Source organism: Heterodontus francisci, chromosome 14 (assembly GCF_036365525.1).
Source record: "Heterodontus francisci isolate sHetFra1 chromosome 14, sHetFra1.hap1, whole genome shotgun sequence".
NCBI lineage: Eukaryota > Metazoa > Chordata > Chondrichthyes > Heterodontiformes > Heterodontidae > Heterodontus > Heterodontus francisci.
The window spans coordinates 32,127,837-32,151,846 of NC_090384.1; the positions used below are offsets into that span (position 1 = coordinate 32,127,837).

The following is a 24,010-nucleotide window of genomic DNA, read 5'->3' on the forward strand; positions in this document are numbered from 1 at the left end:
CAAGAATGCTCAAGCAAACTTAACAGCTTCAGATGTGACTTGAAGTATCATTATGCGGTGAACTGCCCAAAGCGAAGATCCGGACTTTTCAAAATTACACACGATGAAGGCAATTCTGAGGAAGAAGATGAAGATAATGATAAATCCAAATAAATTATACTGGTCACAAGGAGTTTTAGTTCTGTGATGAATGTGTTAATCATGCAAACATACAAAAATACAAATTTGGAGCAGCAGTAGGCCACCTGGCCCCTTGATCCTCCTCGGCCATTCAATAAGATCATGGCTGATCTGATTGTAACCTCAACTCCACATTCCCACCTACCCCAATAACCTTTCACCCCCTTGCTTATCAAGAATCTATCTACCTCTGCCTTAAAAATTTTCAAAGACTCTGCTTCCATTGCCGTTTGAGGAAGAGGGTTTCAAAGACTCACGACCCTCTGAGAGAAAAAAATTTCTCCTCATCTCTGTCTTAAATGGGCGACCTCTTATTTTTAAACAGTGACCCCTAGTTTTAGATTCTCCCACAAGAGGAAACATCCTTTCCATATCTACCCTGTCAAGACCCCTCAGTATCTTATATGTTTCAATCAAGTTGCCTCTTATTCTTCTAAACTCCAGCAGATACAAGCCTAGCCTGTCCAACCTTTCCTCATAAGACAACCTGCTCATTCCAGGTATTAATGTAGTAAACCTTTTCTAAACTGCTTCCAATGCATTTACATCCTTCCTTAAATAAAGAGACCAATATGGACACAACACAGTGCTCCAGATGTGATCTCACTAATACCCTGTGTAGCTGAAGCATAATCTCCCTACTTTTGGATTCAATTCCCCTTAGAATAAACAATAACATTCTATTAGCTTTCCTAACTCCTTACTGAACCTGCATACTAACCTTTTGCAATTCATGCGCTAGGACACCCAGATCCCACTTCATCTCAGCTCTGCAATCTCTCATCATTTAGATAATATGCTTTTTTTTTATTCTTCCTGCCAAAGTGGACAATTTCTCATTTTTCCACACTGTACTCCATTTTCCAGCTCTTTGTCCACTCACTTAACCTATCTATATCCCTTTGTATCCTCCTTATGTCCTCTTCACAAGTTACTTTTCTACCTATCTTTGTGTCATCAGCAAATTTAGCAACCATATCTTTGGTCCCTTCATCCAAGTCATTTATATGCATTGTAAAAAGTTGGGGCCCCAGCACAGATCCTTCTCATATACCACTCGTTACATCTTGCCAACCAGAAAATGATCCATTTATGCCTAATCTCTGTTTCCTGTTAGCTAACCAATCTTCTATCTATGCCAAAATGTTACCCCCTACGCCATGAGCTTTTATTTTCCACAATAACCTTTGATGTGGCACCTTATCAAATGCCATCTGGAAATCTAAGTATAGTATATCCACTGGTTCCCCTTTATCCACAGTGTATGTTACTTCTTCAAAGAGCTCCAATAAATTGGTTCAACATGATTTCCCTTTTAACACAACCATGTTGACTCTGCCTGATTACCTTGAATTTTCCTAAGTGCCCTACTGGAACATCTTTAATAATGTCTTCTAACATTTCCCTTATGGCAGATGTTAAGCTAACTGGCCTGTAGTTTCCTGCTTTTCATCTCCCTCACTTTTTGAATAAAGATTTGCATTTGCTATTTTCCAATCCAATGGAACCTTCCCTAAATTGAGGGAATTTTGGAAAATTAAAACCAATGCACCACTTCTCACTAGCCACTTCTTTTAAGACCCTATTATGAAGTCCATCAGGACCTGGGAACTTGTCAGCCCACAGCTACAACAATTTTCTCCCTCCCTTCCATTCCCTGATTTACAGTTATTTTTGGGATGTTTCTTGTATACTCTATGGTGAAGACCAATGGAAGCTACTTGTTCAATTCATCTGCTCTCTCCTTATTTTCCCTTATTAATTTCCCAGACTTGCTTTCTGTAGGACCAGCACTCACTTTGTTAACTCTTTTTTAAATATCTACAGAAACTCATCCTATCTGTTTTTATATTTCTAGCCAGCTTTCTCTTGTATTTTAAGTTTTCCCTTTTAGTTGTTCTTTGCTAATTTTTATATTCTGTCCAAATCGTGACTCCTTAAACTGTGCAGGACTAGATAGTGCTTGTACTTCAATAATATGTGGGACAGATTGGTTAAAATGTTATCTTGATTCACTAAGTAGTGAGGATTGACCTATGGTTAAGGAATATAAAAATACTACTTGCTTTAGGTTTGTCAATAACAACACATTGAGGTAGCTAAAGAGAGTTGTAATTCCATGTGAAGTAGCTGGAACAAGCCATTTTATAAGTACCGATGTAGTGTCCTGTTGAGATACTTCTGCTGAAGAGTAAACCTTCTATGAAAAAGGCGCAAATGATACTTGACATGGAATATGATACGGCAATTATTTTTACAAAATCAATGGATCTGCAGTTTACCCAATCAGGACATTATTGTATTAACAAAACCTGAGGTTTCTCATCAGAGTGCTAAGCAAATTTTTCATTTTCAAGTATATATTCAATTAATTTGAAAGTCAGGAGGCAACCATTCCCAGACTGTTCTAGTACAGCTCCCAGTACTCCGATAATAGGCAACCTGTTCTCAGCTGTCTGCCTATGTAGTGGTGAAATTGGGCACAGGCATGACTCCTCTTCCGATATGTTATTTTTCCCTCTCAACAATTTATATTTATATAGTGCTTTTAATGTAATACAATATCCTGAGACACTACTGGAGCATTATAAAGCAAAATTTGACACTGAGCCATATGAGATTTTAGGTCAGATGGTCGAAAGTTTGGTCAAAGAGGGAGGTTTTAAGGAGCGTCTTAAAGGAGGAAAGCGAGGTTGGTGCAGGGAGGGATTTCCATAGCTTAGACTAAGGCAGCTGAAGGCATGGCCACCATGGTGGAGCGATTAAAATCGGGGATGCTCAAGAAGCCAGAATTAGAGGAGAGCAGAAATGTCAGAGGGTTGTGTGGCTGGAGGAGATTACAGAGATAGGGAGGGGCAAGACCTTGGAGACATTTGAAAGCAAGGATGGGAATTTTAAAAAATCGGAGTATTGCTTAACCGGGAGCCAACGTAGGTCAGCAAACACAGGAGTGATCAGTGAACGGGACTTGGACGAGTTAGGACATGGACAGAAGGTTTTTGGATGACCTCAAGTTTACGGCGGCAGGGATGCAGGCCAGCTGGCCGGGTGTACATTGGAATAATCAAGCCTAGAGGTAACAAAGGCATAGGTGAGAGCTTCGGCAGCAGATGAGCTGAGGCAGCGATGGGGAGCCGGATGATATTACGGAGGTGGAATTAGGCAGTCTTTAGTGTTGGTGTGGGTATATAGTCGGAAGCTTATCTCAGGATCAAATGTGACACCCAGGTTGCGAACGGTCTGGTTCAATCTCAGCCAGTTGCCAGGGAGAGATGAACAATGCAGCTGCTTGTGTTGCCTCCTTTACTTCCCAGGCTGCCATCTGACTGGCAGCATTTGTGCCATTTGGTGTGAGTTTTCTTTCCAATCCAGTTTTAAAGTGACTTTTTTATTTATTTTTTTGTTCACTTCCTGCTATTAAGCTGCATGTACTTAATGAGTGATGATCGTCACAAGAGGGTATTAACATTGTTCAGTGTTGGCAAACGGCTACAAATGAGATTTATTCTTCTCCTCTGAACATACTCTGTTACTAAGATACGACAAGCTCTGTTTATAATATAAAATTAATATCTCTGTCTGTCATCATACAGAAGTCTGAAATATAAACCAGTAAAAAGTATTCTTTTCACTTTGTAATTCAGCCTTTCTTGGCATCTTTCTAAAATTCCTACTCATCCCTCCCTCCGTTCCTCACTTACTACCTTCCCCCACTATCCACCCCACTTTCCTCAAGGTGCTGATCCCTTGCTGGGGTCTGATTCGCTGTTGATGGTCACACTTTTGTATTTCCCACATTATAATAATGACTACATTTCAAAAGGACTTAACACAAGAAATAGGAGCAGGAGTAGACCATACAGCCTCTCGAGTCTGCTCTGCTGTTCAGTGCGATCATGGCTGATCTTCTGCCTCAACTCCACTTTCCTGCCCACTCCCCATATCCTTGATTCCCTGAGAGACCAAAAATCTGTCTATCCCAGCCTTAAATATACTCAACGATGAAACATCCACAACCCGCTGGGGTAGAGAATTCCAAAGATTCACAACCCTCTGAGTGAAGAAATTGCTCCTCATCTCAGTCCTAAATGATTGACCCCTTATCCTGAGGCTGTGCCACCGTGTTCTAGATCCTCCAGCATTGGGAAACAACCTCTCAATTGGCTGTAAACCACTTTGGGTGTCCTGAGGTCATGAAAGGCTCTATACAAATGCAAATCCTTTTTAATATCTGAACTACAGACAGTGAGGGAGGTAAGCGCACTGCAAGTATCCGAAAAGGAAGAAGACAGGCAGATGTTTTGGAGTCCCTCAGACTGCAACTCTGCCCGCTTTTCCATTTCAGGTGTTGACTGATACGACTAGGGTTAGTGGTGAGGTACTTGTCAGTACTTCAAGTCCCTCCATAGCCTCACCTCGCCCTATCACCATAAACTCCTCCAGCCCTCTGAGATCTCTGCACTCCTCCAACTCTAGCCTATTGCACATTCCCGATTTCTTTTGCTGCGGCATTGGTGGCTGTCCTTTCGGCTGCAGAGGTCCTAATTCCTCGAATTCTCTCCCTTGCCTCACTCTCCTCCTTGAAGATGCTCCTTAAAATTACCTCATTTGGTCACCTGGCCTAACATCTCCTTATGTGGCTCAGTGGCATATTTTGTCTGCTAACATTTCTGTGAGGCTCCTTGGGCTGTTTTTACAATGTTAACGATGCTATAAAAATGCAAGTTGTTGTTCGACTTCAGGTCTGCTGTTGTTGTGGCCTCCTGCTTGATTGCAAAGAAAAATGGCTGGGATTGAAACCATTTGTGCTTCTATTTCGTGCAATCTTTGTGTTTTCAAACAAGCAATTGAAATAACTGCTGCTTATTCTCAAGAGTACCTTGACTCTGCAGGCAGACATTGAGGGCAGGGCCTCTGAAAATTAGCGAGTGAAATGTTATTGGAGAGGATTCAGCCTACAGAGTGGCTGGAGCCAAATTAAACTGGAGCTCAGTTTTGTTTCATCACGTTCCCTTTTTTTTTGCAAGCAGAGGACTGGATTTGTCTCTTGGTCTGAATAAAACTCCCTTTGTTGGAAGTGGGTGAATGGCCTTAATGCAAAATAAACCCCTCTCCATAGCTCACTGTAACTACATTTCAGAAATACTTCATTGGCTGTAAATTGTGTTGGCACACTCTGAAACCATGAAAGGCGCTATTTAAATGCAAGTCTTTTTCTTTTCCTTTCTCCGGGTAAAAGCACTTGTCTGAGTGAATGGAGTGCATGCTGTATCTGATGGGCTACTACCTGTTGCCTCTCGGCTGTTCCAGGGAGAATGCAGTGTGGCTCTGGATGCTGGAACCCAGATTCTTCTCTGGCCCTTCCCTCTGTTCAAAGGGTTGGCTCATTGCTGGGCTGCAGTCGTTCTCTAGTACCTAAGCCTAGTGCTCATCGTCGATGAGTGACCTTCAGGGCATGTCTGGAAGTTTTAATAGGGAGGGAGGGGAGGGGAGGCATCACAGGTTAGCCTGATTCTGTCTACACCAGATGCACTTGCAAGCGCACTTTGCAGTGGCTCCTGAATCATTATAAAAGCAAAATACTGCAGATGCTGGAAATCTGCAATAGGAACAGAAAGTGCTGGAAATACTCAGCAGGTCAGGCAGCATCTGTGGAGAGAACAGCATCTGTGTTCTGATGAAAGGTCATAGACCTGAAACGTTAACTCTGCTTCTCTGTCCACAGATGCTGCCTGACCTGCGGAGTATTTCCAGCACTTCCTGTTTTTATCTCCGAATGATTGTTCCTTTTGTAGATCAGAGGTGCTGAGTCCAATTGTAGCATATTGAGATCAGCTGGGCCTGGTGGTTAAACCTCGAACTTTGGTGTAGGCAGCTTCAGTGATTTCTGAGTTTCTTTCGCTGGGTGTGAAGTTTAATTTTGAGCAGGAGTGAATTCTCCACTTTTCACCCGGCCATTAAGTAGTTTTACATGTAAATCTGCATATCAATATTGAACATTTAGTTTTTGAAAGCTAGACTATTAAAATAAATGCTTCTTCAATAGAAATTAGAAACTGTGGGGAAAAAAAGCTTGGGGCCAGTGTGAGTTTGCAGAAGCCCCAATGTGTACATGCTTATAAGAATGAGGAGGGGAACGATAGTTCCTGACCAACTGGCCCAAGGGATGGGGATTGTGCTTTTTGGTTGCTGTGACAATGGGAAAATAGACAGCTAAACTCTGCTTGACAGACTGCACTTGGAAACCAAGCGAGAGAGAGAGAGAGAGAGCAGCAACTGCTGGGCTGCTCAGTAGAGGAAGTGGATTCATTCAGCTGATAAGAGTGTTACACAGCCTCCCTCGGAGATAAACAGCCCCTTCTCCCAGCTCAGCTGTGCCCGGGACCAGTCAGTGGGTACACCCTGAAGGATTATTTTAGGAGCCAACCTCTGTGTGGCCTCAGGTCGTATTTCAGTGCTTTTTAAAATCTTGTTAATCTGTTGTTTGTGATAGTGTAAATAAGCTGGTCTTTTTTTCATTGCTGCCTGGTTCCTGCTTTCATTTGTACTCTTGCATTCCAGTTTGTTTTTTTCTCTCAAAAGCTTAAAAATGTAAAGCTGCATGTAGAGTTTGATGGTCTTTAAGTGCATTCTTGCACCCTTGCCCTCCCCTTAGGTTTCTGAGGGCTGGCTGTCGGAAGTAAAGCTGTCCGATTTAATATCATCAAGTAAAGGGCACAAATAGTTCCTGAGACTGGAACATTTAAAACTGTTCTCTAGTCTTGATCTTTCATTACAATCCTACAAAAGAGTGCAAGGAGTGGGAGGAAGAGCTCTTGTGACTTCCCACTGCCTGGTCCCATCCCACCTCTTTCAGCCGGGTGGGATGAGCTACAACCAGGTTCGCACACCGAGTCCAACCTCCCATTGTATAGTGACAGGAAAAAGTGGTGTCAGTGTTTGACAGCTCAGGCTGTCAGGCAGCATCGATTTAACCTAAACTTCTCCTCCTGTCTGTCTGGGTGCTGTAGCTTTTATTTATATGAAGCCAGTTGGTCTATAATGCTGTTTAACACCCAGTAACTCGGCTGGTTAAAACAATGTGTAGTCGGATTGTGCAGAATAGGAAGGTGCCAGGTTCAAAGTTCTCCTTGTCCCCTAGTGTTGATGGTGGCTCTCGGCTAGAAGCAGCCTCAAGGACTGTTACAATTGGCTTTGGGCGCGTCTGGGTTAGAGGGGAGAGGAAATTCTGCCAGGGATTCTTGCTCATGAATGCTTAACAGCAAATTGTGCTGGAAGAGGTGTGCTCCCCATGATTCATTTACATATTTATACTTTAGGCCAGGTACCAGAAAGGTACTCAGTGCCAGTGCTACTTTATCCTCCCCAGCAAAAGTCAGCATCTTCGGGGAGAGAAAATTGAGAAATATGTGAATGGAGCCCCAGACTGCGTCATCTGAATTTATGTCTGTAATTTACTTTTTAATTGCCTGGTTTGTATGTGTGTGTGTGTGTGTTTAACAGTGACCATGCCTGTGACAAACTGAACATTGCAGTCCTGCAGTCCTAGTGCTGCCCTTTAAATGGTAAACTATTTCAGCAGAAACACTGAACTACAGCCAGTGAGTACTGTTTAAGGTAGCAAACTGAGTGCAGGATTGCCTGATTGCTGCCTGAATTGAAAAGTTAATGTTGAGTTCCTACTCTTTAATTGTTTGTTTCATTGACATGTGATTAGTCTTGAGGTGGAATTGTATGCACAATACATGCTGGTTAAAAAGTCATGCATGTATTTGCATGCCAGGTATGTGGCAGGGGTTGCACCAGGTGAAATACAAGACGAACAAATACGCTCTCCTCAGTCCCTCAAAAGCAGCTGCCTCCCGTGCAGCAAGAGCACTGTGTGCTGACTGCCTGCAAACCCCAGCAAGCCCAGGCACATAACAATAATCACTTGCCACTCAGAAGGTGTAAATGGGGAAACAAGTGGCCCACTCTAAACCAACTTTGCAGCACACCAACCGATGATAGATATGTATGTCAACATGGATTCACTTTCGTATCCAGTGCCAGCAGGAACACCGATGCCAGCCCTGCATTTCAGCAGGCTACCTTTTGCCAACACTCATCCTCCGGTCTGTGTACTAGGCTCTTTGCCCTGTGGGCTCTCAGGGCTTTGCATTCTTCCTAGTCCTGATTTGCTTTGGCCCTGTGCTGTATTTCATGAGAGTCTGATTCTCCTGCTACAATTCTGATAAGCTTTTTCTGTCGCGCTAAGTGGATTTAGAGGTATTCTCCGCTTTGCCACCTATTGACTGCTTGTGGTTTTAAACAATTTCTGAGCCATTATTTGACTGTAATATATGCAGGATTTGCCTCGACCATAACATATTCTGTGATGAGTCCCATGCTAGATGGACAGTCACCAAGTGGCACGGAGCCTCTAGCACAACACAGGGTCATAGGCACAGACTGGGGTCTGACTGGTCCCAATTCTTTGATATGGTGAAGGGCTAGATTCAAGGGTCTTATTGCTGTGTGATGCCGTTTTTCATTTGTATAAATCTAGTGAATTTTCTGTGGCAGAGAATATGGTGTCTCTCTCATCTGTGCTACCTTCACGGAGCTGGTTGTTATCTTTTTTCTGCTTTGTGTCTCTTTCTTCTGTTTCCCCCCAAATCCTACCCCCTCGCCCCATCCTCTTCCTCCTCACTGTGTTGAAATCAGGATTTATCACACCATCTCTAACCCCCCTCGCAGGCACTCAAAGCTGTAAACTCCTCATCTTGCTACTTCTTTTTTGTCTTTCCCCCAGGCCCCCAACACTTTTGAAAGCCAAGTATCAAGTCACCTAACTACTGCTTTATTTACTGTCTTTTTTACCCTCTACCACTTTAATGATGTCTTGCACTTGCGGATCAGTGGTCGTACTCTCTCTTCTGAGCCAGAAGGTTGTTGGTTCAAGTCCCACTCCAGGGGCGTGATCACAAAATCTAGGCTTGGCCCTCCCAGTAGAAGGGAGTGTGCTGTTTTGAATGAAACTGAGGCTCCAATTGCCCCCTCAGGTGGATGTTTAAAAATCTCATGGCACTATTTTGAAGAAAAGCAGGGGAGTTATTCTCGGTGTCCTGGCCAATATTTATCCCGCAATCAACATCACTAAGGCAGATTATCTAGTCATTATCAAATCGCTATTTATGGACCTTGTGTGCAGTTGGTTTCTATGTCAACAATATTAGAACAGTGACTACACTTCAAAAATACTTCATTGACCGTCAACCACTTTGAGATGTCCTGAATTCGTGAAAGAGGCTATATAAATGCAAGCATGTTCTTTTTCTTTCTGTAGTGTTTGGTTCACCACCTTTGCTTCTCAATAAAGAAAGGATTGAACACACCACTACAGTAATGGGAGAAAGCCAATTCCTTGGGGTAATTTCCCAATAATGTGCTGGAGGCACAGATTGGAAAATCCCCTCTACCGTTCTCACTTGTGGTTTCAGATCTATGGGTGATGTTTCCATTTGTAGGAGAATCCAAAACTAGTGACTAGTAAACCCAATAAGGAATTCAGTAGAAACATCTGCCCAGAGAGTGGTTAGAATGTGGAACATGCTACCACAGTGAGTGGTTGAGGTGAATAACATCGATGTATTTAAGGGAAACTGAATAATAACATGCAGGAGAAAGGAATAGAAGGATATGCTGATAGGGTGAGATGAAGGAGTGTATGACGTGGCTTGTGTGGAGCATAATCATTGGCACATGCAGTTGGGTTGATTGTCCTGTTTCTGGTGTTGTACATTCTATGTAATTCCTATCAGGTGGAGGTGAAGACACTATGGTGTGCTGTGTTGGGAATAGGAGCCACTAATTGCTGCAGACTGCTTTTGGGGTAGATATTGCAGGGAACTTTTGTCCCATAGATGGCTGCTTGCCAATCTGCTCTCCAATTGCTTGCACCTTTCCCCACCTCTCACTCCCTTTATGCCTCCTACTCCTCTCCCTTCCCATTATTTCCTTCCCTTCCTTCTATCCCCTTGCTCCCATCATTACCTTGAATTACTAGTTTAAACCCTGTGTCATTTCCTTCCCCTCCCCCACTCCCGCACAACCCCGGTCTGCTGTCAGTATGTCAGCCTTAACTCTCCACCATCTCTCGTTCACTCCCACTTGCTTCCTCAAGGAACAGTGGTGAGCAACCAGAGGCCTCTTCAGCCTCAACCTGTTTTCCTCCTCCTCCTCTTCCCATCCTATCTGTTTACCTCAAAGGCATGATTTATTTTTGAAATTTGGCTTAACTTGTGTTTTATGAATAAAATGTATCTCATTATAGGTTTCTTTCTGTCTCTCACTCCCACACACACACTCCGATGTATGTGTGATCAGGATCTCTATGTCACAGGTGTAAGGAATAGTATTTACCTTTCCTAATTTATATGTACAGCTGGATAATCAGTTGGCTTCAACATTCGTGAATGTTGAACTAATGTTAATATGAATTTTCTCTCTCTCTCACTCCCTCTCTGCCTCACTCCCTCTCTCCCTCTTTTTCTATTCAATGCATTTTCTACAGTTTACAGAACACAAAAGAAAATCTGCACCTGGTGTGTAATCAGATTACTGTCACCTATACCTCTGCCTCTCTCTCACTTCCCTCACAGAGAAAAAACAATGTATATTTTATCTCAGCAGAGCTTTTGATGTTTGCCCTCTTGGATTTCAAAATTATTGAATTCAAACCCTCATTTTGAACCTTTAATTTCCCTGAAATTTCAGGGAGGAAAAAATATGTGGTAGTTGGCAAAGATTTTCCGAAGCATTTTGAGTGATTTCTGGGAACTCAGTAGCCAGATTGCAGAATCACAGGATGAAATAGTAGCTATTCTATATTATACAGCATGATATCTTTAACTTTGAAAACACAGCACATCAACAGCTTGGACTTATCTAAAGCCTTTTAATGTAGTAAAATATCCAAAGGCACTTTGCAGGAGCCTTAACAAACAAAATTTGACACCAAGCCACATAAAGGGATATTAGGCAAGTTGTCTAAAAACTTTGTCAAAAAGATAGGTTTTAAGGAGCATCTTAAAGAGGAGAGAGAGGCAGAGAGGTTTCTAGATGGAATTACGGAATGTAGGGATTATGCAACTGAAGGCATGGCCACCAATGTCAATCGAGGATGCACAAGAGGCCAGAATTGGAGGAGCACCGTGAACTGGGAGGGTTGTAAGGTTGGGCGAGGTTACAGAGATAGCAAGGGCTGAGGCCATGGAGTGATTTGAATACAATGATGAGCATTTTAAACTTGAAGCGTTGCTGGACCAGAAGCCAATGCAGATCAGCAAGCACAGGGTTGATGGGTGAATGGGACTTGATGCAAATTCACATATGGGCAGCAGAGTTTTGGATGAGCTGAAGTTTACAGTGGGTGAAAGATAGGAGGCTGGCCAACATAACATTAGAATAGTTGAATCTGCAGGTAACAAAGACATGAATGAGTGCTGATGCAGGGGGCATAAACGGGTAATATTGCAGAAATAGAATTAGATCATCTTGTTGATGGAGAAGATATGTGGTTGGAAGCTCAATTCAGGGGCAAATAGGATGCTGAGTTTGAAAACAGTCTGGTTTAGCCTCAGACAGTGGCCAGGGAGAGGGGTAGAATCGATGGTTAGAGAACAGAGTTTGTGGTGTCCTTCATAATATTTAGTTGGAGGAAACTTCTGCTCACCCAGCACTGGATGTTGGACAAGCAGTATGACAAATGAGACGTAGTGGAGGGCTTGAGTGAGATAGTGCTGAGGTAGAGCTGGGTGTTGTCAGCATACATATGAAATCTGACATATTTTCAGATGACATCGTCAAGGCATTTAGGTACCTGTCAGCTAGAAAATTGATGGATACTTATGACTTTCAATAAAAAACAAGCTGCACGTAGTAACTTTAATATATAATACATAGACGTTCACAACATGTTGCATAGTAGTATCTACTTAATAGTTTCTACAAAGCAATTTGAATAGTCAAGTCCAGTGTTTCCTCAGTGCAGGTACATTTTATTTTTATGTTTTATTTTTGGTGCCTTACTGATTGACTCTTTTGGTGATGTAAATAGGAATTTTAACCCTGTATTTTATTAGCTCTAAAGGAGAATCTGAAGAACCGGTAGAGGACTCCAGCACCATTTCCCAGCATAAGTCTCTAATCTGGACTTTCTTGTGAGGACATTGTGAACACAACAATTTCACCAGGTCACAGCTTCTATTTCTTTGTGATTCCCACTCAATGCAGTACACCGAGTACTTGTTGGTACCTCATTAACATATGTGCCACAAGTATTGTCAAGCTTGGCACAAAGCTCCATATCTAGAATTGTAGAATCAAACAACAAATTGTATTAATGTAGTGAAATATTATACAGCAGAGAAGGAGGCCATCCGACGCATCATACCTGTGCCAGCTCTTTGAACAATTCCAGCTTCTCCTTGCCCTCCACAGAAGTGAAGTCTCTCATCCCTGGTACCATTCTAGTAAATCTCCTCTGCACCTTCTCCAAGGCATTTGACATCCTTCCCAAAGTGTGATGGCCAGAATTAAATATAATACTCCCGCTGAGGCCAAACCAGTGATTTATAAAAGTTGAGCATCACTTCCTTGCTTTTGTACTCTGTGCCTCTAGTTATAAAGCTCAAGATCCCTGCTTGGTCAGTATGAGGAGCTAGGCACCAAATTAAGAAGCAGAACCTCAAAGTAATAATCTGTGGATTATTACCTGAGCCAAGTGCAAATTGGCATAGGGCAAATAAGATTAGAAAAATGAATGCATGGCTCATAGACTGGTGTGATAGAAGTGTGTTCAGGTTCATGGGACACTGGCACCAGTACTGGGGAAATTGGGGGCTGTACCGTTGGGACAGTCGATACCTGAACCGTGCTGGGATTGGTGTTCTCGCGAGACACATAACTAGGGAAGTAGAGAGGGTTTTAAACTAAATAGTAGAGGCAAGGTATCGAATTTGGGAAGATGTGGGATATCAAAGAGTAGAGACAAGGCAAGAGAGAAAGGTATTAATATGGGAAATGATAAACAGATTGTGACAGGAAGGGATAAAGTGCACAAATCTAAGAGTAAATCAACTGATAAGGCTAGATGTTACAAAAGTAATAAAAGGACAAAACAAAAGGTTCTGTATCTGAATGCACATAGCATTCGAAATGAAACAGATGAATTGATAGCGCAAATAGAAATAAATAACTACAATCTGATAGCCATTACAGAGACATGGCTGCAGGATGACATAGATTGGGACCTGAATATTGAAGGGTACATGACATTTGGGAAGGACAGGAAGCTAAGAAAAGGTGGAGGTGTGACTCTGTTAATTAATGATGGTATTAGCACATTAGAGAGGGATGACCTAAGTTCAGGAAACCAGGATGTAGAAGCGGTTTGGGTAGAGATGAGAAATGATAAAGGCAAGAAGTTACTCTTGGGAGTGGTGTACAGGCCCCCTAACAGTAAGCACACGGTAGGACAGGGTATCTTCTTTCTTTGGCCTCCTTGTCTCGGGAGACAATGGGTAAGCGCCTGGAGGTGGTCAGTGGTTTGTGGAGCAGCGCCTGGAGTGGCTATAAAGGCCAATGCTAGAGTGACAGACTCTTCCACAGGTGCTGCAGATAAAATTGGTTGTCAGGGTTGTTTCGCAGTTGGCTCTCCCCTTGCGCTTCTGTCTTTTTTCCTGCCAACTGCTAAGTCTCTTCGACTCGCCACACTTTAGCCCCGCCTTTATGGCTGCCCGCCAGCTCTGGCGATCGCTGGCAATGGACTCCCACGACTTGTGATCAATGTCACAAGACTTCATGTTGCGTTTGCAGATGTCTTTAAAGCGGAGACATGAACGGCCGGTAGGTCTGATACCAGTGGCGAGCTTGCTGTACAATGTGTCCTTGGGGATCCTGCCATCTTCCATGCGGCTCACATGGCCAAGCCATCTCAAGCGCCGCTGACTCAGTAGTGTGTATAAGCTGTGGATGTTGGCCGCCTCGAGGACTTCTGTGTTGGAGATACGGACCTGCCACCTGATGCCAAGAATTCTCCGGAGGCAGCGAAGATGGAATGAATTGAGACGTCGCTCTTGGCTGACATACGTTGTCCAGGCCTCGCTGCCGTAGAGCAAGGTACTGAGGACACAGGCCTGATACACTCGGACTTTTGTGTTCCGTGTCAGTGCGCCATTTTCCCACACTCTCTTGGCCAGTCTGGACATAGCAGTGGAAGCCTTTCCCATGCGCCTGTTGATTTCTGCATCTAGAGACAGGTTACTGGTGATAATTGAGCCTAGGTAGGTGAACTCTTGAACCACTTCCAGAGCGTGGTTGCCAATATTGATGGATGGAGAATTTCTGATGTCCTGCCCCATGATGTTCATTTTCTTGAGGCTGATGGTTAGGCCAAATTCATTGCAGGCAGCCGCAAACCTGTCGATGAGACTCTGCAGGCACTCTTCAGTGTGAGATGTTAAAGCAGCAACGTCAGCAAAGAGGAGTTCCCTAATGAGGACTTTCCGTACTTTGGACTTCGCTCTTAGACGGGCAAGGTTGAACAACCTGCCCCCTGATCTTGTGTGGAGGAAAATTCCTTCTTCAGAGGACTTGAACGCATGTGAAAGCAGCAGGGAGAAGAAAATCCCAAAAAGTGTGGGTGCGAGAACACAGCCCTGTTTCACGCCACTCAGGATAGGAAAGGGCTCTGATGAGGAGCCACCATGTTGAATTGTGCCTTTCATATTGTCATGGAATGAGGTGATGATACTTAGTAGCTTTGGTGGGCATCCAATCTTTTCTAGTAGTCTGAAGAGACCACGTCTGCTGATGAGGTCAAAGGCTTTGCTGAGATCAATGAAAGCAATGTAGAGGGGCATCTCTTGTTCACGGCATTTCTCCTGTATCTGACGAAGGGAGAACAGCATGTCAACGGTCGCTCTCTCTGCACGAAAGCCACACTGTGCCTCAGGGTAGACGCGCTCGGCCAGCTTCTGGAGCCTGTTTAGAGCGACTCGAGCAAAGACTTTCCCCACTATGCTGAGCAGGGAGATTCCACGGTAGTTGTTGCCAGTCACCGCGGTCACCTTTGTTTTTATAGAGGGTGATGATATTGGCATCGCGCATGTCCTGGGGTACTGCTCCCTCGTCCCAGCACAGGCATAGCAGTTCATGTAGTGCTGAGAGTATAGCAGGTTTGACACTTTTGATTATTTCAGGGGTAATGCTGTCCTTCCCAGGGGCTTTTAGAGTATAAAGTGGTATAATAGAGTATAATGTGGGAAAATGTGAAATTGTCCATTGTGGCAGGAAGAATAAAAAAGAAGCATATTATCTAAATGGTGAGAGGATGCAGAGGGATCTGAGTGTCCCAGTTCATGAATCACAAAAGGTTAAGTTGCAGGTTCAGCAAGTAATATGGAAAGCTAATAGAATGTTATTGTTTAAGGGGAATTGAATACAAAAGTGGGGAGGTTATGCTTCAGTTATACATGGCATTGGTGAGACCACATCTGGAGTATTGTGTACAGTATTGGTCTCCTTATTTAAGGAAGAATGTAAATGCATTGAAGCAGTTCAGAGAAGGTTTATTAGACTAATACCTGGAATGGGCGGGTTGTCTTATGAGGAAAGGTTGGACAGGCTTGGCTTGTATCCACTGGAGTTTAGAAGAATAAGAGGCAACTTGATTGAAACACATAAGATCCTGAGGGGTAGATGTGGAAAGGATGTTTCCCCTTGAGGGAGAATCCAGAACTAGGGATCACTGTTTAAAAATAAGGGGTCGCCTATATAAGACAGAGATGAGGAAAACATTTTTCTCTGAGGGTTGAGAGTCTTTGGAACTCTCTTCCTCAAAAGGCAGTGGAAGCAGAGTCTGAATATTTTTAAGGCAGAGGTAGATAGTTTCTTGATAAGAAGGTTAAAGATTATCGGGGTTGGCGGGAATGTGGGGTTGAGGTTACAATCAGATCAGTCATGATCCTATTGAATAGCAGAGCAGCCTCGAGGGGCCGAGTGGCCTACTCCTGCTCCTAATTCGTATATTTTTATGCTTATTAGCAGCCTTCTCAACTTATACTACCAGCTACAAAGATTTATTTAGGTGGGGGGGTTAAACAAATAAAGCATGATTGGGATGTTGTAAAGGACTATTACTGAACAGTTATTTAAGGAGTAACACTTTAATGGGAAATATCATCTTTAATCCAGATAATGCCTTCAGTCAGTTCTGGGTTTCTGTGCAATAGCAAAGGGCGAAAAATGCTGAAAATTCACAGTACATCTTTTGGCATCTGAAAGCGAAAGGTAATTTTTTTTTATTCATGCATGGGATGTGGGCGTCACTGGCCAGGCCAGCATTTATTGCCCATCCCTAATTGCCCTTGAGAAGGTGGTGGTGAGCTGCCTTCTTGAACCGCTGCAGTCCATGCGAGGTAGGTACACCCACAGGAAGGGAGTTCCAGGATTTTGACCCAGGGACAGTGAAGGAACGGCAATATAGTTCCAAGTCAGGATGGTGTGTGACTTGGAGGGGAACTTGCAGCTGGTGGTGTTCCCATGCATTTGCTGCCCTTGTCCTTCTAGTTGGTAGAGGTCGCGGGTTTGGAAGGTGCTGTCTAAGGAGCCTTGGTGCGTTGCTGCAGTGCATCTTGTAGATGGTACACACTGCTGCCACTGTGCATCGGTGGTGGAGGGAGTGAATGATTGTAGATGGGGTGCCAATCAAGCGGGCTGCTTTGTCCTGGATGGTGTCGAACTTCTTGAGTGTTGTTGGAGCTGCAGCTATCCAGGCAAGTGGAGAGTACTCCATCACACTCCTGACTTGTGCCTTGTAGATGGTGGACAGGCTTTGGGGAGTCAGGTGGTGAGTTACTCGCTGCAGGATTCCTAGCCTCTGACCTGCTGTTGTAGCCACGGTATTTATATGGCTACTCCAGTTCAGTTTCTGGTCAATGGTAACCCCTAGGATGTTGATAGTGGGGGATTCAGCGATAGTAATGCCATTGAATGTCAAGGGGAGATGGTTAGATTCTCTCTTGTTGGAGATGGTTATTGCCTGGCACTTGTGTGGTGCGAATGTTGCTTGCCACTTATTAGCCCAAGCCTGGATATTGTCCAAGTCTTGCTGCATTTCTACATGGACTGCTTCAGTATCTGAGGAGTCACGAATGGTGCTGAACATTGTGCAATCATCAGCGAACATCCCCACTTATGACCTTATGATTGAAGGAAGGTCATTGACGAAGCAGCTGAAGATGGTTGGGCCCAGGACACTACCCCCCTGAGGAACTCCAGCAGAGAGTTTTCCTCCTGATTCCCATTGACTCCTGTTTTGCTAGGGCTGCTTGATGCCATACTCGGTCAAATGCTGCCTTGATGTCAAGGGCAGTCACTCTCACCTCACCTCTTGAGTTCAGCTCTTCTGTCCATGTTTGAACCAAGGCTGTAATGAGGTCAGGGGCTGAGTGGCCCTGGCGGAACCCAAATTGAGCATCACTGAGCAGGTTATTGCTAAGCACGTGCTGCTTGATAGCACTGTTGATGACACATTCCATCACTTTACTGATGATTGAGAGTAGACTGATGGGGCGGTAATTGGCTGGGTTGGACTTGTCCTGCCTTTTTGTGTACAGGACGTAGCTGGACAAATTTCCACATTGCCGGGTAGAGGCCAGTGTTGTAGCTATACTGGAACAGCTTGGCTAGGGGTGCGGCAAGTTCTGGAGCACAGGTCTTCAGTACTATTGCCGGAATATTGTCAGGACCCATAGCCTTTGTAGTATCCAGTGCCTTCAGTCGTTTCTTGATATCACGCGGAGTGAATCGAATTGTCTGAAGTCTGGCATCTGTGATGCTGGGGACTTCAGGAGGAGGCCGAGATGGATCATCAACTCGGCACTTCTGGCTGAAGGTTGTTGCAAATGCTTCTGCCTTAGCTTTCGCACTAATGTGCTGGGCTCCCCCATCATTGAGGATAATGTCAAAATGCGATTTTCAAAAATGTATTTTCTCTTTAAGTTAATGAAGTTTTGACTTTTTTTAAAGTTCTGGCTGCAAATTGCACAACAGTGTGAGGCCTTGACCCTTTTATCAGAAGAATGTTTATGAATCTGTATTTAAAATGATTGCATCCTTGGCGTGTACCCTTCCATTTCTTCCATATTTTTCTTTGTTTACAATAGCTGGTCTTTTCACCCGTCCATTCGAGGCCAGTAACACTGAAATATGCAAGCTTTCCAAAAATATTTACGATAAATGCAAAATCTACAAAAACCTCGTTGAGTAGTCAGTCCCACAGAATAACTTTTTGAAGCTGTGTTTTGAAGTCTGTTTTTCCTGCAGTAAAGATTAGTAGCACAAATGTAATTTGAAATTCGTAAAGTGTAACTTTTGAATTCTATACCAATCGTAACAAAACTCCAATATAATTTAAATAATTAAAAAAAATTCAAATCGCTCTAAATATAGCTGAATAGCAACATTAATGAGAGATTTGTCATAACTAAGGCAGTAACCTTACTCAAAACGCATTTGTATCTGATGGGAGAGGGAATATACTGAAGGGCTGAGTTTCGATGAGTCAATTGGGCTTTTCTCATCGTTCTGTATTTTGAAAATGCCAGTCCTTAAATTACTTGTCCTGTTTCTGTGAACATTTGCCTTTTAATTCAAATTTGTGTTTTTCATCTTCCGCTGTTCCTCTCCTCTGCCCTGTTTCCTGGCTTGCTGTGTCCTCTTGTGGGATATTTTGAAGTATTCTTTCTAAAGGCCAGCACCACATCAAAATGTGGTAAGCAGAATTTTTTTACTGTGAGAAAAATAAACTCCAATAAAAGTGCAAAGATGACGGAGATATCGAGAGCCCAGCACCATCTTCACGATGCTTATTCTGGGTGTATTTTATTCCATTTTTTTTTCTTGTTTAAATGTTTTCAACTGCTGAACATATTTTTCTCTGTGAGGTTCTCTTTTCCCCACCCGCCTCCTCCCCCCTTCGACATATCAATTCAGGTTGTAAAGTGCATTTTCTTCCTCAGATTACTGAGTTTAAATTAGCAATATTTCAGTCAGGAGATACTGAAACATTAACAACATTAAATTGAGCAAGTCTGCCCTGGAAACTATTAGAAGGACAAAGCTCCCTAATGTCAAAGAGCTGTGGAGAAAAAACTGAACTACTAGCTCAGTAACGAAACATTACATTGAGTGTGTGGCAGATGGATTTAGTGAGGAAGCGGCATCACGATGATTATTTGATTTAATCATATTCTAAATCTTTTTTTTTCTTTAATGAGCCCCATATAATGCTCTGTTTCTGGTGGAAGGAGTGGGTTTCACTCAGAGGCCTGGAAAGGTTCACCCAGTTGCATTCTTGGCTGCAATATGCCATATTGTGCCATGTAACCTTGAAGAGGAGAATGGAAAGGCGGGAAAGAATAGTGAAAGCGTGTTTATTAGAGACAGCAGTTGCGACCAAGTTTGTGTGGGAATCCTGTATATTTTTGGAATAAAAAATTCTACGCGCTGCTGCTCTTTAGAGCTGAGGTTTACACTTCCAACTTATTAGAGAGGCGTGTTGTCATTGGCACTTTCCCCATTCCTGATCCCTGAGACTGACAACTAAAGTGTACTGTTGTTTTATAACATTTTATGTAAGCTTTCTCCCTTTGCTAATGTAAATGAGTGGCTTCGTACAAGGATAAAATGGGTTTCCCACTTATCCTCGCACACTGATCTTTTCACTCACATCAGCGACAAACAGAACTGAAATTTGTTTTTTTTTGTTGTATTCATATTTTAAAAAAGCAAAGCGACTCCCTATTAAAAAGAACATTCAGTAAGAGTTTTACTCTTATCTGTTTAAGTTCTTTATCTCCCTTGAATCCAGTTTAGGCCACAAACTAGAACTCCCCTTTCAATAAAACACTATCCTGTCTTAAAGAGTCGCTTCCTTTTCACAGTTTGTAAAAGTGGCTGCTGGAAGAAACCCTTGGAGTTTCTATTTCTGTCTTGTCTGCTTTCAGCTGCATTAGGTAGGGGTGGGAATGGGGTGGGGGGAGGTGAGGAGAGGGACTGATACTGGGGAATGAAAAAGAGCCTGTATCATTTTCACCCTGGTGACATGACATGCAAGGACACACTGATGTTTCCTTGGTACAATTATATTGATTCATGCCATTGGGGGTGGTGTTTGGGAAACAGGCACCCCAGCACTCTTCCGAGGACGATGATTATTCTCTTTTTTTCAAAGTGCACTAAACTGCAAGCAGATGGGAATTGAGAGCAGTCTGAGTTAACCTTCAGTCTGACTCCTCCTCCGACTTCAGCTCGTACTGATGGCATTGAGATGTTCCAGACGAGCCCTGAGTTCAGAGTGCTTGGAAAGACTTTTATTTGTGGTCATGTCTATGAAAACAAAATGTTTATAGAAGGTATTTATTTTGCAGAGACATTGCTATCTTTGTTGGGAATACTGAGGTACTGAAACATATTTAAAATCTGTAGGACACACCGCTTTGTAAGAATGGTACAACGCTGATGAATTTATTTCGGCCAGATAAACTCTTCAATCTATGACAACTTTTCAACCTGATAAAGCATGGATTCTAAAGAAACTACATTAAACTCGGCAGGCGTTTCAACCTCATGTTTTGACTTGCATAATGCACAAGCCATTTTAAAAATTAGATTTAATTTTTTTTTGCCTGGGAGCTTTTGGAAGCCAGCCATTATTTGTCTTTGGGTGTTTGCAGGGTGAAAATAATTCAGATGATGCAGTCTGGCCAAGAACTGCAGAAATCATCAAACAAAATGACTCATTTTATACTGTTTAAATTCTGATAACAATTGAATCACACGATAATTACAGATGAGAGAGGCCCGTCTTATTTCACCTAAACAGAATTACCCCAACAGTTGCCCTGTTGCAGCATCCAACTGATTTTAAAATGATTTTCAGAGTTAACGCCTCCCTACATTATCCGAGACTCCCTTACACGTTTTGATCAAGAATTATCTGACATCAGACCTAAATTTACCTTTTAACAGTTTAAACTGTGGTAATATCAAAATTTAATTTAAAATTATTTCCAGATTGGCCTTTTTTCCTGACTCTTTATAATTGTGTATACCTCTTGACAATGACCTCAGTTACTTCCTTTCCAGGCTAAGGAGCCCAAGTTTCTTCATTCTTTCCAGGGGCTCTTAAAATTATAGATCATCCTTGTGCTCTTCTCTGAATTACTTCACCTCTCAGTAACCAGAACTGGGTACAGTACCCAAAGTACAGTCTGACCGTAACTGGGCACAGCACTGATTGTACAGTCTGACCCTGTCTGACACTGTACAGTTCCTCTGACTTTTTTCTTTATTATTTTGGCTGTATAGTTCGGCATTCTAGTGGTTTTGCTGACTGCTGATCTGTATTGATTGGGCATTTTGAGTGTTGAGTCTAAGACTCCCAACTTTATCCTTAGCTATTTGAATACCATATGTGTGTTGCTTATTTTTCTTCCTGCATGTATGCACTAAATTTTCTCTGCCATTGTTCTTTCCATTTACATACTTTTCCCAGCTCGTTTCAGAAAATGAGCCTCCTACGATTCCAGTACACCTAGCTTGGTATCATTTGCATATTTGGTCCAATGAGGAGGTGAGGTGAGAGTGGCTGCCCTTGACATCAAGGCAGCATTTGACTGAGTATGGCATCAAGGAGCCCTAGCAAAACTGAGGTCAATGGGAATCAAGGGGAAATCACTCCACTGGCTGGAGTCATACCTAGCACAATGGAAGATGGTTGTGGTTGTTGGAGGTCAATCATCTGAGCTCCAGGACATCACTGCAGGAGTTCCTCAGGGTAGTGTCCTAGGCCCAACTATCTTCAGCTGCTTCATCAATGACCTTCCTTCAATCATAAGGTCATAAGTGGGGATGTTCGCTGATGATTGCACAGTGTTCAGCACCATTCGTGACTCCTCAGATACTGAAGCAGTCCATGTAGAAATGCAACAAGACTTGGACAATATCCAGGCTTGGGCTGATAAGTGGCAAGTAACATTTGCGCCACACAAGTGCCAGGCAATGACCATCTCCAACAAGAGAGAATCTAGCCATCTCCCCTTGACATTCAATGGCATTACCATCGCTGAATCCCCCACTATCAACATCCTAGGGGCTACCATTGACCAGAAACTGAACTGGAGTAGCCATATAAATACCGTGGCTACAAGAGCAGGTTAGAGGCTAGGAATCCTGCAGCGAGTAACTCACCACCTGACTCCCCAAAGCCTGTCCACTATCTAGTATACAGCATATTATTCATAAAAATCTGTAAAAATACATTACAAAACAGTTCCAATTTGACATTCCAGAAAGTGAAAAATAAATCAGTTTCCTTCGTTACAGAAGGTGAGTTGCCTCACAACTCTTGCCATTCCATTGTACATGCAACGTACATTTGCATTACACAGCAAAAAGGCTGAGAATGTTTTTGGTATCGTGATGCAAATGTATCATGTAACTATAACTTGGAATGATAAGGGTAGTGAGGCACTTCATGTTCTGTATTGAAAGAAACTGAGCTTACTTGTACGTTCTAAAATGTCCAACATGAATTGTTTTATAATGTTTTTTTTTACAAATTTTATGAATGAAGTATATTTTTGGGGAAAAAAAGTGGAAGCAACTGGAGGTCAGCTATCATGAGAGAGGAAGAATCAGAGACAGTTGTCCTAAGTACACTTTTCAGTTTAGGATTGTGGCTAGGTACTGGGCAACCCATGTGTGACTAGATTTCTTCCAGAATTTCTGCTGAAGGTGTGACAAGATACAGATTGAAGTTAGTGTCTGTCAAGTGAGCCTGTCGCTCTCCTGCAGATTTTGGTTCTTTTGTTACAGTTTCTCGTATTTAGACGACTTTTGACATGAAAAGGAGAACAACAAGCAGCTGAATTATTAGCAATTATTGGTGCGTTGAATAAATGACCGCACTGTCGTTGAACAAACAGGCTTTTTCTGCGGGGATCTACCTATTCCAGTCGCTAAGCAATAAATTCTTTGTGGCTTATGGCAACAAAGAAAATACAGATAAAAAGCTCCCAGAGTGCCCTTCAAACCCTTGGGGTGTCCTTTCAGTGTGAAGATCTCTCGGACAGCAAAGTGTCACCTCACCTGCAACCTGTGTACCCTGGCGCTCTCGCTTTTGTGCTGAAGGTTATTGTGAATGCAGCAGTGATGTTAACAAAAAAGAAAATTTCTGAAATTAGTTTTTCCCCCTTCATCTGCATTAATTAATCTGGTGTGACTGTGTGGCTCCATATGATAGAGAAGTTATGAGATGTTTACCCTGGATAATAAAACATACACAGTTCAGTGCAGGGAAAAGAAAGAAGCTACCATTTGAATGGCACCATTCCCAATGTCAGGACTTCCCAAAGTGCTTTACAATCAATGAAATACTTTTGAAGCGGAATCACTGTTATAATGTAGGAAACATGGCAGCTAACCTGTGCACAACCATTGCATTTGATCCACTCTGCAGTGATGGGCAAACATATTCTCAACAAATAAAGAATGTACTTTCACCGAAGTATCCCTGATCGCTCAGGCAATGCTCTGCTTACCATGGAGCTGAGTTGTACAGACAAAAGGCTGTAGTTTGATCTGCACTGTTAGTCTATCCCGACTGGGGTTGAGAGCGAGGGGCTATAATTGACTTCAGCACTTTGTTCTTGAATGTTTGCAGCAGAAAGAGGAAAATAATAGGAAGAAAAGGAAATAATTTAAGACTGCCGTTGCTAAT

General features: G+C 42.9%; 1 protein-coding gene across 7 annotated transcripts in view; it reads left to right on the forward strand.

Annotated features, from left to right (window-relative positions):
• Window positions 1-24,010, forward strand: part of dgkza (diacylglycerol kinase, zeta a) — a 656,642-nt gene that overhangs the window by 271,196 nt on the left and 361,436 nt on the right. For 2 of the 7 annotated variants that reach the window (XM_068045962.1, XM_068045961.1), the window contains exon 1: window positions 6,504-6,623. The exons of 4 other annotated variants lie outside the window; for them this stretch is intronic. The gene's annotated coding sequence lies outside the window, so the exon portion shown is untranslated. Of the gene's footprint in view, window positions 1-6,503; window positions 6,624-24,010 lie in introns of those variants that run through there. One more of the 7 variants, XM_068045960.1, reaches the window with a different exon arrangement.